The 18,019-nt window shown below is 44.2% G+C and overlaps 1 pseudogene; it reads left to right on the forward strand.

The window, feature by feature from the left end:
• The first annotated feature begins 15,875 nt into the window (after positions 1-15,875).
• On the forward strand, positions 15,876-16,807 carry LOC119298447 (annotated as a pseudogene).
• The last annotated feature ends 1,212 nt before the right edge of the window (positions 16,808-18,019 follow it).

Below are 18,019 nucleotides of genomic sequence, written 5' to 3' on the forward strand. Positions count from 1 at the left end.
CACAAACAGTGTTGTCACCTCCGAGACGTGTTTCCAACCAACTGCTGAAAGTCCTGATGTGTTCACATGTAATCCAGTCGTCGCACTGCTTCGGGTGTTTGGAGCGCAGACTGTTCTTGTGTTCATCGACATACGGGGTCACCAAGGTAGAGTTCTGTAGAACTGTGTAGTGTGCTTGAGACCAAGAATATCCGTCCCTGCATATTATTGAGTCACTTCCAAGAGTGCCTTTTCCAGTCAGTCTCGCCTCATACCGTGATTTAGGGAGACCTATCTTCTTAAGGCCAGGAATGAAGTCAACACAAAACCCGATAACATCCTTTGTTTGATGGCCCATGGAGATGCTTCCTTATGGCCTAGCGCGGTTACGGACATATTTCTTTAGGACTCCCATGAACCTCTCAAAGGGGAACATATTGTGTAGAAATACGGGTCCCAGGATGACAATCTTGTCGACTAGATGAACTAGGACGTGCGTCATGATATTGAAGAAGGATTGTGGGAACACCAGCTCGAAACTGACAAGACATTGCGCCACATCACTCCTTAGCCTTGGTACGATTTCTGGATCGATCACCTTCTGAGAGATTGCATTGAGGAATGCACATAGCTTCACAATGGCTAATCAGACGTTTTCCGGTAGAAGCCCCCTCAATGCAACCGGAAGCAGTTGCGTCATAATCACGTGGCAGTCATGAGACTTTAGATTCTGGAATTTTTTCTCTGGCATATTTAGTATTCCCTTTATATTCGACGAGAAGCCAGTCGTGACCTTCATACTAAGCAGGCGTTCAAAGAAGATTTCTTTCTCTTCTTTCGTAAGAGCGTACCTGGCAGGACCTTTATACTGCTTCAGAGGCATGCCGTCTTTTTCGTGCAAACGTTGCAGGTCCTCCTGTGCCTTAGGTGTATCTTTTGTCTTCCCATACACACCCAAGAAGCCTAGCAGGTTCACGCAAAGGTTCTTCATCACGTGCATCACGTCGATTGAAGAGCGGACCTCTAGGTCTTTCTAGTAGGGTAGGTCCCAAAATATAGATTTCTTCTTCCACATGGGTGCGTGTCCCTCAGCTTCATTCGGAACAGCTAGTCCGCCGGGACCCTTTCCAAAGATTACATGTAAATCATTGACCATAGCAAGTACGTGATCACCGGTACGCATGGCGGGCTTCTTACGGTGATCTGCCTCGCCTTTGAAATGCTTGCCTTTCTTTCGACATTGATGGTTGGTCGGAAGAAATCGACAATGGCCCAGGTACACATTCTTCCTGCATTTGTCCAGGTATATACTTTCAGTGTCATCTAAACAGTGCGTGCATGCGTGGTATCCTTTGTTTGTCTGTCCTGAAAGGTTACTGAGAGCGGGCCAATTGTTGATGGTCACGAACAGCAACGCCTTTAGGTTAAATTCCTCCTGTCGGTGCTCATCCCACGTACGTACACTGTTTCCATTCCACAGCTGTAGAAGTTCTTCAACTAATGGCCTTAGGTACAGATCAATGTCGTTGCCGGGTTTCTTAGGGCCTTGGATGAGAACTGGCATCATAATGAACTGCCGCTTCATGCACATCCAAGGAGGAAGGTTATACATACATAGAGTCACGGGCCAGGTGCTGTGATTGCTGCTCTGCTCCCCGAAAGGATTAATGCCATCTGCGCTTAAAGCAAACCATACATTCCTTGGGTCCTTTGCAAACTCATCCCAGTACTTTCTCTCGATTTTTCTCCACTGCGACCCGTCAGCGGGTGCTCTCAACTTCCCGCCTATCTTCCGGTCCTCACTGTGCCATCGCATCAACTTGGCATGCTCTTCGTTTCTGAACAGACGTTTCAACCGTGGTATTATAGGAGCATACCACATCACCTTCGCAGGAACCCTCTTCCTGGGGGGCTCGCCGTCAACATCACCAGGGTCATCTCGTCTGATCTTATACGCAATGCACCACATACCGGGCATGCGTTCAGATCCTTGTATGCACTGCGATAGAGGATGCAGTCATTAGGGAATGCATGTATCTTCTCCACCTCCAATCCTAGAGGGCATACAACCTTCTTTGCTGCGTATGTACAGTCGGGCAATTCGTTATCCTTTGGAAGCTTCTTCTTCAATATTTTCAGTAGCTTCTCAAATCCTTTGTCAGCCACAACATTCTCTACCTTCCACTGCAGCAATTCCAGTACGGTACCGAGCTTTGTGTTTCCATCTTTGCAATTGGGGTACAACCCTTTTTTGTGATCCTCTAACATGCGATCGAACTTTAGCTTCTCCTTTTGACTTTCGCATTGCGTCCTTGCATCGACAATGACCCGGCGGAGATCATCATCATCGGGCACATCGTCTGGTTCCTCTTGATCTTCAGCAGCTTCACCCGTTGCAGCATCATTGGGCACATCGTATGGTTCCTCTTGATCTTCACCAGCTCCCCCCGTGGCAGCATCACCGTATTCAGGGGGCACATATTTGTCATCGTACTCTTCTTCTTCTCCGTCTTCCATCATAACCCCTATTTCTCCGTGCCTCGTCCAAACATTATAGTGTGGCATGAAACCCTTGTAAAGCAGGTGGGAGTGAAGGATTTTCCGGTTAGAGTAAGACCTCATATTCCCACATTCAGTGCATGGACAACACATAAAACCATTCTGCTTGTTTGCCTCAGCCGCATCGAGAAACTCATGCACGCCCTTAATGTACTCGGAGGTGTGTCTGTCACCGTACATCCATTGCCGGTTCATCTGCGTGCATTATATATAATTAAGTGTCCAAATCAATAGAAGTTCATCATCATATTAAAACCAAAGTACATACATAGTTCTCATCTAACAACATATAGCTCTCCAGAGCATCTAATTAATTAAACCATACATTGAAACTATGTAAAACATTTCAATGCGAAAACAAATGCGATCATAATCGCAACCAAGGTAACAATTGATCCAACGACATAATGATACCAAGCCTCGGTATGAATGGCATATTTTCTAATCTTTCTAATCTTCAAGCGCATTGCATCCATTTTGATCTTGTGATCATCGACGACATCCGCAACATGCAACTCCAATATCATCTTCTCCTCCTCAATTTTTTTTATTTTTTCCTTCAACAAATTGTTTTCTTCTTCAACTAAATATAACCTCTCGACAATAGGGTCGGTTGGAATTTCTGATTCACACACATCCTACATAAATAAAATCTATGTCACGTTGGTCGCATAATTTTCATAAACAATAAATGAGCCAATAGTTATAAAGATAATATATATACCACATCCGAATCATAGACAGGACGAGGGCCGATGGGGGCGGATACCAAAACCATCCCACTATATAAGATGCAGTAATAAAAGTAAGAAAATAATACAAGTATCTATGTAAGCATACAAGTAAGAATATTTTTCCTTTCGGAAAGAAGATAAGAACAAGAGGCTCACCACGGTGGTGCCGGCGATGAGCTCGGCGCGGGTGATTGACGGCGGTGAAGACGGGGACGGGGCATGACGGACCGCTAAACCTAGACAAATATTGAGGAAAATGGAGCTTGGAGGTCGAACTTGGAGAGGAGAAGCTTAAGTAGTGTGGCTCGGGCATTCCATCGAACACCTTGTGTGCATAGGAGGTGAGTTAGAGCACCACCAAGCCCTCTCCCCCTCGGCCAGAAAAAACAGAGCAGTGTGCTATGCTCTTACACGAGGGGGTATATATATGTTGGGGAACGTAGTAATTTCAAAAAATTTCCTATGCACACGCAAGATCATGGTGATGCATAGCAACGAGAGGGGAGAGTGTTGTCTACGTACCCTCGTAGACCGATAGCGGAAGCGTTATGACAACGCGGTTGATGTAGTCGTACGTCTTCACATCCCGACCGATCAAGCACCGAAACTACGGCACCTCCGAGTTTTAGCACACGTTTAGCTCGATGACGATCCCCGGACTCCGATCCAGCAAAGTGTCGGGGAAGAGTTCCATCAGCACGACGGCGTGGTGACGATCTTGATGTTCTACCGTCGTAGGGCTTCGCCTAAGCACCGCTACAATATTATCAAGGAGTATGGTGGAAAGGGGCACCGCACACGGCTAAGAAAACGATCACGAGGATCAACTTGTGTGTCTAGAGGTGCCCCCTGCCCCCGTATATAAAGGAGCAAAGGGGGGGTGCGGCCGGCCCTAGGAGGAGGCGCGCCGGAGGAGTCCTACTCCTACTGGGAGTAGGACTCCCCACCTTTCCCTAGTTGTATTAGGACTTTGGGGGGAAGGAGGAGAGGGAAGAAAGGAAAGGGGGGGGGGGCGCCGCCCCCCCTTCCTTGTCCAATTCGGACTTGGGGGGGAGGGGCGCGCGCCAGCCCCTAGGCCTCCTCTCCTCTTACTCCACTAGGCCCATTAAGGCCCATTAGGTTACCGGGGGGGTTCCAGTAACCTCCCGGTACTCCGGTAAAATGCCGATTTCACCCGGAACACTTCCGATGTCCAAACATAGGCTTCCAATATATCAATCTTTATGTCTCGACCATTTTGAGACTCCTCATCATGTCCGTGATCACATCCGGGACTCCGAACAAACTTCCGTACATCAAAATATATAAACTCATAATGAAACTGTCATCGTAACGTTAAGCGTGCGGACCCTACGGGTTCGAGAACAATGTAGACATAACCGAGACATGTCTCTGGTCAATAACCAATAGAGGAACCTGGATGCTCATATTGGCTCCCACATATTCTATGAAGATCTTTTATCGGTCAGACCGCATAACAACATACTTTGTTCCCTTTGTCATCGGTATGTTACTTGCCCGAGATTCCATCGTCGGTATCTCAATACCTAGTTCAATCTCGTTACCGGCAAGTCTCTTTACTCGTTTCGTAATACATCATCTCGCAACTAACTCATTAGTTGCAATGCTTGCAAGGCTTATGTGATGTGCATTACCGAGAGGGCCCAGAGATACCTCTCCGACAATCGGAGTGACAAATCCTAATCTCGAAATACGCCAACCCAACATGTTCCTTTGGAGACACCTCTAGAGCTCCTTTATAATCACCCAGTTACGTTGTGACGTTTGGTAGCACACAAAGTGTTCCTCCGGTAAACGGGAGTTGCATAATCTCATAGTCATAGGAACATGTATAAGTCATGAAGAAAGCAATAGCAACATACTAAACGATCGGGTGCTAAGCTAATGGAATGGGTCATGTCAATCACATCATTCTCCTAATGATGTGATCTCGTTAATCAAATGACAACACATGTCTACGGTTAGGAAACATAACCATCTTTGACTAACGAGCTAGTCAAGTAGAGGCACACTAGTGACGTTTAGTTTGTCTATGTATTCACACAAGTATTATGTTTCCGGATAATACAATTCTAGCATGAATAATAAACATTTATCATGATATAAGGAAATAAAATAATAACTTTATTATTGCCTCTAGGGCATATTTCCTTCAGTCTCCCACTTGCACTAGAGTCAATAATCTAGATTACACAGTAATGATTCTAACACCCATGGAGCTTTGGTGCTGATCATGTTTTGCTTGTGGAAGAGGCTTAGTCAACGGGTCTGCTACATTCAGATCCGTATGTATCTTGCAAATCTCTATGTCTCCCACCTGGACTAGATCCCATATGGAATTGAAGCGTCTCTTGATGTGCTTGGTTCTCTTGTGAAATCTGGATTCCTTTGCCAAGGCAATTGCACCAGTATTGTCACAAAAGATTTTCACTGGACCCGATGCACTAGGTATGGCACCTAGATCGGATATGAACTCCTTCATCCAAACTCCTTCATTTGCTGCTTCCGAAACAGCTATGTACTCCGCTTCACATGTAGATCCTGCCACAACGCTTTGTTTAGAACTGCACCAACTGACAGCTCCACCATTTAATGGAAACACTTATCCGGTTTGCGATTTAGAATCATCCAGATCAGTGTCAAAGCTTGCATCAACATAACCATTTACGATGAGCTCTTTGTCACCTCCATATACGAGAAACATATCCTTAGTCCTTTTCAGGTATTTCAGGATGTTTTTGACCGCTGTCCAGTGATCCACTCCTGGATTACTTTGGTACCTCCCTGCTAGACTTATAGCAAGACACACATCAGGTCTGGTACACAGCATTGCATACATGATAGAGCCTATGGTTGAAGCATAGGGAACATATTTTATTTTCTCTCTATCTTCTGCATTGGTCGGGCATTGACTCTTACTCAATTTCACACCTTGTAACACAGGCAAGAATCCTTTCTTTGCTTGATCCATTTTGAACTTCTTCAAAACTTTGTCAAGGTATGTGCTTTGTGAAAGTCCAATTAAGCGTCTTGATCTATCTCTATAGATCTTAATGCCCAATATGTAAGCAGCTTCTCCTAGGTCTTTCATTGAAAAACTCTTATTCAAGTATCCCTTTATGCTATCCAGAAATTCTATATCATTTCCGATTAGTAATATGTCATCTACATATAATATTAGAAATGCTACAGAGCTCCCACTCACTTTCTTGTAAATACAGGCTTCTCCGAAAGTCTGTACCAAACCAAATGCTTTGATCACACTATCAAAGCGTTTATTCCAACTCCGAGAGGCTTGCACCAGTCCATAAATGGATCGCTGGAGCTTGCACACTTTGTTAGCTCCCTTTGGGTCGACAAAACCTTCCGGCTGCATCATATACAACTCTTCTTCCAGAAATCCATTAAGGAATGCAGTTTTTACATCCATCTGCCAAATTTCATAATTATAAAATGCGGCAATTGCTAACATGATTCGGACAGACTTAAGCATCGCTACGGGTGAGAAGGTCTCATCGTAGTCAATCCCTTGAACTTGTCGAAAACCTTTTGTGACAAGTCGAGCTTTGTAGACAGTAACATTACCGTCAGCGTCAGTCTTCTTCTTGAAGATCCATTTATTCTCAATTGCTTGCCGATCTTTGGGCAAGTCAACCAAAGTCCACACTTTGTTCTCATACATGGATCCCATCTCAGATTTCATGGCTTCAAGCCATTTTGCGGAATCTGGGCTCACCATCGCTTCTCCATAGTTCGTAGGTTCATCATGATGTAGCAGCATGACTTCCAGAACATGATTACCGTACCACTCTGGTGCGGATCTTACTCTGGTTGATCTACGAGGTTTAGTAGTATCTTGTTCTGAAGTTTCATGATCATCATCACTAGCTTCCTCACTAATTGGTATAGGTGTCATGGAAACCGGTTTTTGTGATGTACTACTTTCAAATAAGGGAGCAGGTACAGTTACCTTATCAAGTTCTACTTTCCTCCTACTCACTTCTTTCGAGAGAAACTCCTTCTCTAGAAAGTTTCCGAATTTATCAACAAAAGTCTTGCCTTCGGATCTGTGATAGAAGGTGTATCCAATAGTTTCCTTTGGATATCCTATGAAGACACATTTCTCCGATTTGGGTTCGAGCTTATCAGGTTGAAGCTTTTTTACATAAGCATCGTAGCCCCAAACTTTCAGAAACGACAACTTTGGTTTCTTGCCAAACCACAGTTCATAAGGCGTCGTCTCAACGGATTTTGATGGTGCCCTATTTAACGTGAATGCGGATGTCTCTAAAGCATAACCCCAAAACGATAGCGGTAAATCAGTAAGAGACATCATAGATCGCACCATATCTAGTAAAGTACGATTACGACGTTCAGACACACCATTACGTTGTGGTGTTCCGAGTGGCGTGAGTTGCGAAACTATTCCGCATTGTTTCAAATGTACACCAAACTCGTAACTCGAATATTCTCCTCCACGATCAGATCGTAGGAATTTTATTTTCTTGTTACGATGATTTTCAACTTCACTCTGAAATTCTTTGAACTTTTCAAATGTTTCAGACATATGTTTCATTAAGTAGATATACCCATATCTGCTTAAGTCATCTGTGAAGGTGAGAAAATAACGATATTCGCCACGAGCCTCAACATTCATCGGACCACATACATCTGTATGTATGATTTCCAACAAATCTGTTGCTCTCTCCATAGTACCGGAGAACGGTGTTTTGGTCATCTTGCCCATAAGGCACGGTTCGCAAGTACCAAGTGATTCATAATCAAGTGGTTCCAGAAGTCCATCAGTATGGAGTTTCTTCATACGCTTTACACCGATATGACCTAAACGACAGTGCCACAAATAAGTTGCACTATCATTATCAACTCTGCATCTTTTGGCTTCAACATTATGAATATGTGTGTCGCTACTATCGAGATTTAATAAGAATAGACCACTCTTCAAGGGTGCATGACCATAAAAGATATTACTCATATAAATAGAACAACCATTATTCTCTGATTTAAATGAATAACCGTCTCGCATCAAACAAGATCCAGATATAATGTTCATGCTCAACGCTGGCACCAAATAACAATTATTTAGGTCTAATACTAATCCCGAAGGTAGATGTAGAGGTAGCGTGCCGACCGCGATCACATCGACTTTGGAACCATTTCCCACGCGCATCGTCACCTCATCCTTAGCCAATCTTCGCTTAATCCGTAGTCCCTGTTTCGAGTTGCAAATATTAGCAACAGAACCAGTATCAAATACCCAGGTGCTACTGCGAGCATTAGTAAGGTACACATCAATAACATGTATATCGTATATACCTTTGTTCACCTTGCCATCCTTCTTATCCGCCAAATACTTGGGGCAGTTCCGCTTCTAGTGACCAGTCTGCTTGCAGTAGAAGCACTCAGTTTCAGGCTTAGATCCAGATTTGGGTTTCTTCTCCTGAGCAGCAACTTGCTTGCTGTTCTTTTTGAAGTTCCCCTTCTTCTTCCCTTTGCCCTTTTTCTTGAAACTAGTGGTCTTGTTGACCATCAACACATGATGCTCCTTCTTGATTTCTACCTCCGCAGCTTTCAGCATTGCGAAGAGCTGGGAATTGTCTTAACCATCCCTTGCATATTATAGTTCATCACGAAGCTCTTGTAGCTAGGTGGAAGTGATTGGAGAATTCTGTCAATGACGCAATCATCTGGAAGATTAACTCCCAATTGAATCAAGTGATTATTATACCCAGACATTTTGAGTATATGCTCACTGACAGAACTGTTCTCCTCCATCTTGCAGCTATAGAACTTATTGGAGACTTCATATCTCTCAATCCGGGCATTTGCTTGAAATATTAACTTCAACTCCTGGAACATCTCATATGCTCCATGACGTTCAAAACGTCGTTGAAGTCCCGATTCTAAGCCGTAAAGCATGGCACACTGAACTATCGAGTAGTCATCAGCTTTGCTTTGCCAGACATTCATAACATCTGGTGTTGCTCTAGCAGCAGGCCTGGCACCCAGCGGTGCTTCCAGGACGTAATTCTTCTGTGCAGCAATGAGGATAATACTCAAGTTACGGACCCAGTTCGTGTAATTGCTACCATCATCTTTCAACTTTGCTTTCTCAAGGAACGCATTAAAATTCAATGGAATAACAGCACGGGCCATCTATCTACAATCAAACATAAACAAGCAAGATACTATCAGTTACTAAGTTTATGATAAATTTAAGTTCAATTAATCATATTAACTAAAGAACTCCCACTTAGATAGACATCCCTCTAATCCTCTAAGTGATCACGTGATCCAAATCAACTAAACCATGTCCGATCATCACGTGAGATGGAGTAGTTTCATTGGTGAACATCACTATGTTGATCATATCTACTATATGATTCACGCTCGACCTTTCGGTCTCCGTGTTCCGAGGCCATATCTGTATATGCTTGGCTCGTCAAGTATAACCTGAGTATTCCGCGTGTGCAACTGTTTTGCACCTGTTGTATTTGAACGTAGAGCCTATCACACCCGATCATCACGTGGTGTCTCAGCACGAAGAACTTTCGCAACGGTGCATACCCAGGGAGAACACTTCTTGATAATTAGTGAGAGATCATCTTAAAATGCTACCGTCAATCAAAGCAAGATAAGATTCATAAAAGATAAACATCACATGCAATCAATATAAGTGATATGATATGGCCATCATCATCTTGTGCTTGTGATCTCCATCTTCGAAGCACCGTCATGATTACCATCATCACCGGCGCGACACCTTGATCACCATCGTAGCATCGTTGTCGTCTCGCCGATCTTATGCTTCCACGACTATCGCTACCGCTTAGTGATAAAGTAAAGCATAACAGCGCAATTGCATTGCATACAATAAAGCGACAACCATATGGCTCCTGCCAGTTGCCGATAACTTGGTTACAAAACATGATCATCTCATACAATAATTTAGCATCATGTCTTGACCATATCACATCACAACATGCCTTGCAAAAACAAGTTAGACGTCCTCTACTTTGTTGTTGCAAGTTTTACGTGGCTGCTACGGGCTTAAGCAAGAACTAATCTTACCTACGCATCAAAACCACAACGATAGTTTGTCAAGTTGGTGCTGTTTTAACCTTCGCAAGGACCGGGCGTAGCCACACTTGGTTCAACTAAAGTTGGAGAAACTGACACCCGCCAGCCACCTGTGTGCAAAGCACATCGGTAGAACCAGTCTCGTGTAAGCGTACGCGTAATGTCGGTCCGGGCTGCTTCATCCAACAATACCGCCGAACCAAAGTATGACATGCTGGTAAGCAGTATGACTTATATCGCCCACAACTCACTTGTGTTCTACTCGTGCATATAACATCAACACATAAAACCTAGGCTCGGATGCCACTGTTGGGGAACATAGTAATTTCAAAAAATTTCCTACGCACACGCAAGATCATGGTGATGCATAGCAACGAGAGGGGAGAGTGTTGTCTACGTACCCTCGTAGACCGATAGCGGAAGCATTATGACAATGCGGTTGATGTAGTCGTACGTCTTCACGGCCCGACCGATCAAGCACCGAAACTACGGCACCTTCGAGTTTTAGCACACGTTCAGCTCGATGACGATCCCCGGACTCCGATCCAGCAAAGTGTCGGGGAAGAGTTCCGTCAGCACGACAGCGTGGTGACGATCTTGATGTTCTACCGTCGCAGGGCTTCGCCTAAGCACCACTACAATATTATCGAGGAGTATGGTGGAAAGGGGCACCGCACACGGCTAAGAAAACGATCACGAGGATCAACATGTGTGTCTAGAGGTGCCCCCTGCCCCCGTATATAAAGGAGCAAAGGGGGGTGCGGCCGGCCCTAGGAGGAGGCGCGCCGGAGGAGTCCTACTCCTACTGGGAGTAGGACTCCCCACCTTTCCCTAGTTGGATTAGGACTTGGGGGGAAGGAGGAGAGGGAAGAAAGGAAAGGGGGGGCGCCACCCCCCTTCCTTGTCCAATTCGGACATGGGGGGGAGGGGCGCGCGGCAGCCCCTAGGCCTCCTCTCCTCTTCCTCCACTAGGCCCATTAAGGCCCATTAGGTTACCGGGGGGGGGGGTCCGGTAACCTCCCGGTACTCCGGTAAAATGCCGATTTCACCCGGAACACTTCCGATGTCCAAACATAGGCTTCCAATATATCAATCTTTATGTCTCGACCATTTCGAGACTCCTCGTCATGTCCGTGATCACATCCGGGACTTCAAACAAACTTCGGTACATCAAAATATATAAACTCATAATGAAACTGTCATCGTAACGTTAAGTGTGCGGACCCTACGGGTTCGAGAACAATGTAGACATGACCGAGACATGTCTCTGGTCAATAACCAATAGCGGAACCTGGATGCTCATATTGACTCCCACATATTCTACGAAGATCTTTTATCGGTCAGACCGCATAACAACATACTTTGTTCCCCTTGTCATCGGTATGTTACTTGCCCGAGATTCGATCGTCGGTATCTCAATACCTAGTTCAATCTTGTTACCGGCAAGTCTCTTTACTCGTTTCGTAATACATCATCTCGCAACTAACTCATTAGTTGCAATGCTTGCAAGCCTTATGTGATGTGCATTACCGAGAGGGCCCAGAGATACCTCTCCGACAATCGGAGTGACAAATCCTAATCTCGAAATACGCCAACCCAACATGTACCTTTGGAGACACCTGTAGAGCTCCTTTATAATTACCCAGTTATGTTGTGATGTTTGGTAGCACATAAAGTGTTCCTCCGGTAAACGGGAGTTGCATAGTCTCATAGTCATAGGAACATGTATAAGTCATGAAGAAAGCAATAGCAACATACTAAACGATCAGGTGCTAAGCTAATGGAATGGGTCATGTCAATCACATCATTCTCCTAATGATGTGATCTCGTTAATCAAATGACAACACATGTCTATGGTTAGGAAACATAACCATCTTTGATTAACGAGCTAGTCAAGTAGAGGCACACTAGTGACGTTTAGTTTGTCTATGTATTCACACAAGTATTATGTTTCCAGATAATACAATTCTAGCATGAATAATAAACATTTATCATGATATAAGGAAATAAAATAATAACTTTATTATTGCCTCTAGGGCATATTTCCTTCAATATAGTCACCTCATTGGTCCCGGTTGATGGCTTGAACCGGGACCAAAGGGGAGCCTTTGGTCCCGGTTCAAGCCACCAACCGGGACCAATGGTGGTGGGCCAGGAGCGAGGCCCATTGGTCCCGGTTCGTCCCACCAATCGGGACCAAAAGGTCCAGACGAACCGGGACCAATGGCCCACGTGGCCCGGCCGGCCCCCTGGGCTCACGAACCGGGTCCAATGCCCCCATTGGCCCCGGTTCTGGACTGAACCGGGACTAATGGGCTGACCCGGCCTGGACCGTTGCCCCCTTTTCTACTAGTGTATAGTTTCTAAGCTATTTAATGTGCACATACATTGGCAGCAGTCTTAGCACCAAGAAGCTAAGCGCCTATGCATTGGATAGTTTTGGTTCTAGGCTTTTTCATGCATTTAACACCTCATCCAAACACCAATGCAATGAGAGAGACCTAAGGTTGTTTAAGACGCAACCTAAGATATATTGTGCAACTGGGACTACTATATCTATACATCTTTTTAATGTCACTAGATATAGAGTAAGATATACTGCACTGGAACTGTCCTAACATTTGTAGTACAAGGACCCAATGGAGGGGAAAGTATCATGTGCTCTCAAGCTTGGTGTACTCCCGGTGCTCCAAATTCAAAAAAATGTTTCTTAAATGTTTCAAAAAAAATCTGGAAAACTGTGAACATCAACAAGGAATGTGACTACAACCCCTCAAAATTTCAGATCCAACTCAAAATGCACATTGAGAAACAAAAAAGTGAAATCCAGATGTGAATAGTGTCAATGTTGCTTTTGTATTTTTCTTTATACTATTCATGCTGGATTTCACATTTTTGTTTGTCAATGTGCGTTCCGAGTTTGGACCCGAAGTTTTTGGGGGTTGTAGTCACAAACCTTGTGAACATTCACATTTTTTGTCAGATTTTTTTGAAACATTTAAGAATGTTTTCTTGAATTTGGAGCACCGGGAGTACCCCTAGCTTGGGAGCACCTGGGGAGAATATCTAGTACTCCCACCCCTAGGGTGCTCCAAACTTGATAGCACATTTTTAAATGTTTGAAAAATCTAAAAAAATCAGCGCATAGACACAACATCAATGTATGTTGTCACAAAAATTGAAATCAAAATTCGAAACATAGCTAGAGAAACATAGATGACAAATTCGACAGTAGATAGTACACAACATAAGTTGGGCTTTAGATTTGCCCCATTATCACATCAATGTTGATTTTGTCATTTTTGTATCTCGAGCAATGTTATGAATTTCGATTTGAATTTTTTTTGACAACATACATTGATGTTGTGTCAATGTGCTACATTTTTTTCAGAATTTTTTGAACATTTAAAAATGTGCTATCGAGTTTGGAGCACCGGAAACACCCTAGAGGTGGGAGTACCAGATATTCTCTCGGAGCACCTGATGGCCTACTAGGAAACTCGGTTATGTTCTAATTTTGGTTCACGCATATTTTAGTTATGGTTGGGTGACTAGTATGTACTCCTCCGTAAAGAAATATAAAAGCGTTTAGATTACTAAAATAGTGATCTAAACACTCTTATATTTGTATGCAGAGGGAGTATTTAGTAGTGTCGTCGGGTTGGCGTAGATGTGCTCGCGGAACTGGTGAGATGACAATGTTTGTGCCTCTAGGAATTGTCATCTTGGCAGAGGCATTGGCTTACCGTGCTTTCCCGGGATGTAGCAAGGTTTGTGTCTTTGGCATCCTGGACACAACGGGGACGGACACTGCTTTGTGGAGGTTTTGTCCCCGAGCTCTATCTTCATGACGATCATGTGTGCCCCAGCCTCACCCATGGATTCAGTGAGGTGTGTAAAGGATTGGCCTGATCAGGTGTACACTATCAGCCTGGACAACCCTTTTCTTTGTGGTGTTGGTTCATCCAGAGCGTAGCTTTAATGACTTCCCACCAACTAGAAGCAAGGATCCAGTGTGCTGTCATCTCATTCTAGAGGTAGAAGACGTGGGGCTCCCCAAGTACTTCAATGTTTTTCCCTTTTTCTTTTGGATGTGTATTGTTGAAGTGGTCACGTTCTAATTTAGAGCTTCGTATTTTTCCAACAACAAAAAATCTGTCATGAACAACGTTTCTAGCATAAACGGTTTTGTAAAAGGTAATTTACATGTTTTCTGACACATGTGCTCTTAGTTGACGCCAATCCATGTTGTGCCTTTAGCTTTGTTTAGCTCCTAACCATTAGGGATTCTTATGATTTTGCCCGTTCATCCCTTTCTATCCATCCAATGTTGTTTGACCATGAATGTATGAAGGGCGTCAACATCATAAATTCCATTCCACCCCTTCATGCACAGTCATTGACTCATCGGACCCCCTCGCCCTCCTCTTCTCTCTCTCCCTCACTCCCTCAAACTACAATAAGGCTCGTTTGTTTAACATGAATTTCAAATCAAATAATAGTAGGAAAGAGTAAAGGATTAAGGTGGCTTGTCCACTTTGATCCTTAAAAAATTCCTTTTTTCCTTTCTTTAACATCAGTACAGACATAAGCGCTCATATACACGCGCATACACTCACTTCTATGAACGCACACACACACACCCTATCTCTATGAGCACCTCCGAAAGACTGAGACGGCATATCATCTTTAAATTTACAAAATCACCGTAGGCGCCTAGTCGTAAAATCATTGGAAATAAAACCAATATATACATGATTCTAGAAAATATAGTACCTCCATTCCTATGAAACAAATCACGTTGTAAGAAAATATAAGCGTCAACATCATATGAGCCCTAGCCAACAGAGCTTCGGCCGATGTGTGGCTTTGTCAGAATCGTCCATCCGCCGGCCAGACCGTCCCCACGCCATCACGGTCACAAAAGATGGTCCCGTTGCACCTAATCCACCACCGACCCTCTCCCTTGCGCATAAGGCCGGTTGTAATGGGAAGTATCATATACTAGTATCATACATATGATACTAGTCTATGATACTACTCCCTCCGTTCTTAAATATTTGTTTTTCTAGAGGTTTCAAATGATGACTACATATGAAACAAAATGAGTGAATCTACAGTCTAAAATATGTCTATATATATCCATATGTGGTGACCATTTGAAATCTCTAGAAAGACAACTATTTAGGAACAGAGGAGTACATTCCTAAAGCATAGTATCATAAGTTGGTATCATAGAAGACTATATTTATTGTCATGAATGATACAAAATAGCATATCATTTAATATGATACGGTATCATGATATGATACTCAAGCCTCTTTTTTTTCATTTAATTCTATGCCACCTCACTAAACTTACTTAATTGGCATGCATGATACTTACGGGCAGCCTAATAAAACTAGTCGACCCCACCTGAACCCAAAAGTCGCTTAACATCGAAGCAATCTCAGAAAGGAAAAAAAAAACATCGAGAGGCTTTCGGGAGACAATCTCCAAGAAATGGGCAAGGGCAAGGTCCACCCGTCGCCGTCGCCGTCGGCGGCCGGCGGCGAGACGGCGGAGGGGGTGCTCCTCCGGCTGCTCCCCGCGGTCGTGCTCGCCATGGCGGCGCCGCTGGGGCCCGAGGGGAAGGAGGTGCTCGCTGCGCTCCTCGGCGCCGCCCACGCCGGCGAGGGAGGAGCCCTCCGCGGCCGGGGAGGGGTGCGGGCGGAAGCCCCACCGCCCGGAGCTCGGGTGCGGGTGCTTCGGGTGCTACACGGCCTACTGGTCGCGCTGGGACGGGTCCCCGGAGCGCGACCGCGAGGCGATTCACCGGGCCATCGAGGCCTTCGACGAGCACCTGGCCCGGAAGGAGGAGGGCAAGGGTGGCCGCCGCCGCAAGAAGCGAGCAGCCTCCTCCAAGGGCAAGGCCAAGGCGTCGGCCGCCGTTGACCCTCAGCTGCCGGAGCAGGGGGAGACCTCGGCCGCCGCGGCTCCTGTGCTGGCGGAGGTGGTTGAAGGCGGGGAGGAGGTAGTGAAGAAGACGGTGGAGGAGGAGGAAGAAACCACCGCGGCCTGCGCCCGCGACGACGTTCCGGAGGAGCGCAGGCGGCGGGTGTGGGGCGCGGTCGCCGGCGTGTTCAACTGGAGGGGATGGGGCCTGTGGGGGTCCCACTAGTCGGTGACGCGAGCCGATATTCCTCGTCAGTGAGATCTTTAGTTCGTTTAGCCGGTTGGTGGGCTTGATGTTTCTGTTGGGGTTTTAGGTTTGAAATAGTCAGTCAAATCGGTATTGGATTTTTTTTCATGTACACTACTACTTGTATGTTACACTAGCACAATGATGATAATAATGGTGGTGTGGTGGTCATGTATTTGCCTCCTTGGTGTAAATATTTGGATTTGGATGGATTCTCCACATGGTTGGTGTCATGAGTGTGTGTACATATTATGCAAATGGTGTGAATGCCCATTTAATGGTAAGTGGTGTCATGGTTGGTTCAAGAATTTCACAGTATTTTTGTATGATTTTTTTTCTATGTAGAATGTTCGATTTACATGACTAGAAGCCGTATGGTTTTTGTCTAGGTCCTACGTTGTGTGCAAATTCCGTAGGAAGATTTTATTGAGTTCAACTTTATGAAAACTTTACTTTCTTTAAGTGATCTACATGATGTACACAATAGTTGTGCCATGGGGAAAATGCAGGATAATTTTTAGGGGAATAGGTGTATGCCATAACTTTTATTATAAGAAAGGTTTTTTTTCATGAGGTTGAACTCCAGTTAATTTTTTCTATAGGATTGCATGCAAAATAGGCCAGCGGAAAAATTCCTATGATCTATATTCATAGAAACCAAACATGCCAAGACAAACCAAATGAGCCTTGTATACCCAGACAGAAGGTATACATATGTAAAATTCCAAAGGAATAGAATCCTACAAAATTCCTTTGAACCAAAGAAGCGCTATGTAATTTATGATTTATCTCTAACTATAATTACATAGGGTATTGCGCTTATAAAAGTAACTTGGTGGTAGCGAGTCCAAGCATAGTTGTATGCTAATATATGCATAAGACTTGGGCCCTCTAGGTTGACGGCTGACCATGACATGTCAACGAATGGTCAAGCAAGGATTACACATAAGCAGGATCTAAGCAAATGTATTTAGAATCACGAGGCCTTGCAGATTCATATAACCAACAGATATATGTTCTACCACAATAAGGAATCAGATTTTTTTTTATACCCCAAAAGTGAGTTTCGGTTTCAAAATGTGATGTGTACATGAAATTACATGTATGATGATAAACAGAAAATATAGGTGCAGAAATGAGCATGCCACTGAACTAGCTACATGTTATCACCATTATTAGGATATGTAGGAAGCTTATTTGTAGTACTACGATTCTTTGTTATGTGGTCATTGTGAGGACTCACCCCGGGACTATATTTACCGAAGGGAAACCAAATTGCAATGGAAAAACGCGTGTTTGCATTTCAATTTGAGGTTGAATATTTCATAGTTGTATATAACACACTATTGATTTTCTTTGAAATTAAATCCAACTTTCAGCCATTTATGGAAATTGGGTCATATTAATTATCCAGATGATATATAAATCTAACATTTGTTTTCATTTA

The sequence above is a fragment of the Triticum dicoccoides genome, chromosome 5A, assembly GCF_002162155.2.
Source record: "Triticum dicoccoides isolate Atlit2015 ecotype Zavitan chromosome 5A, WEW_v2.0, whole genome shotgun sequence".
NCBI lineage: Eukaryota > Viridiplantae > Streptophyta > Magnoliopsida > Poales > Poaceae > Triticum > Triticum dicoccoides.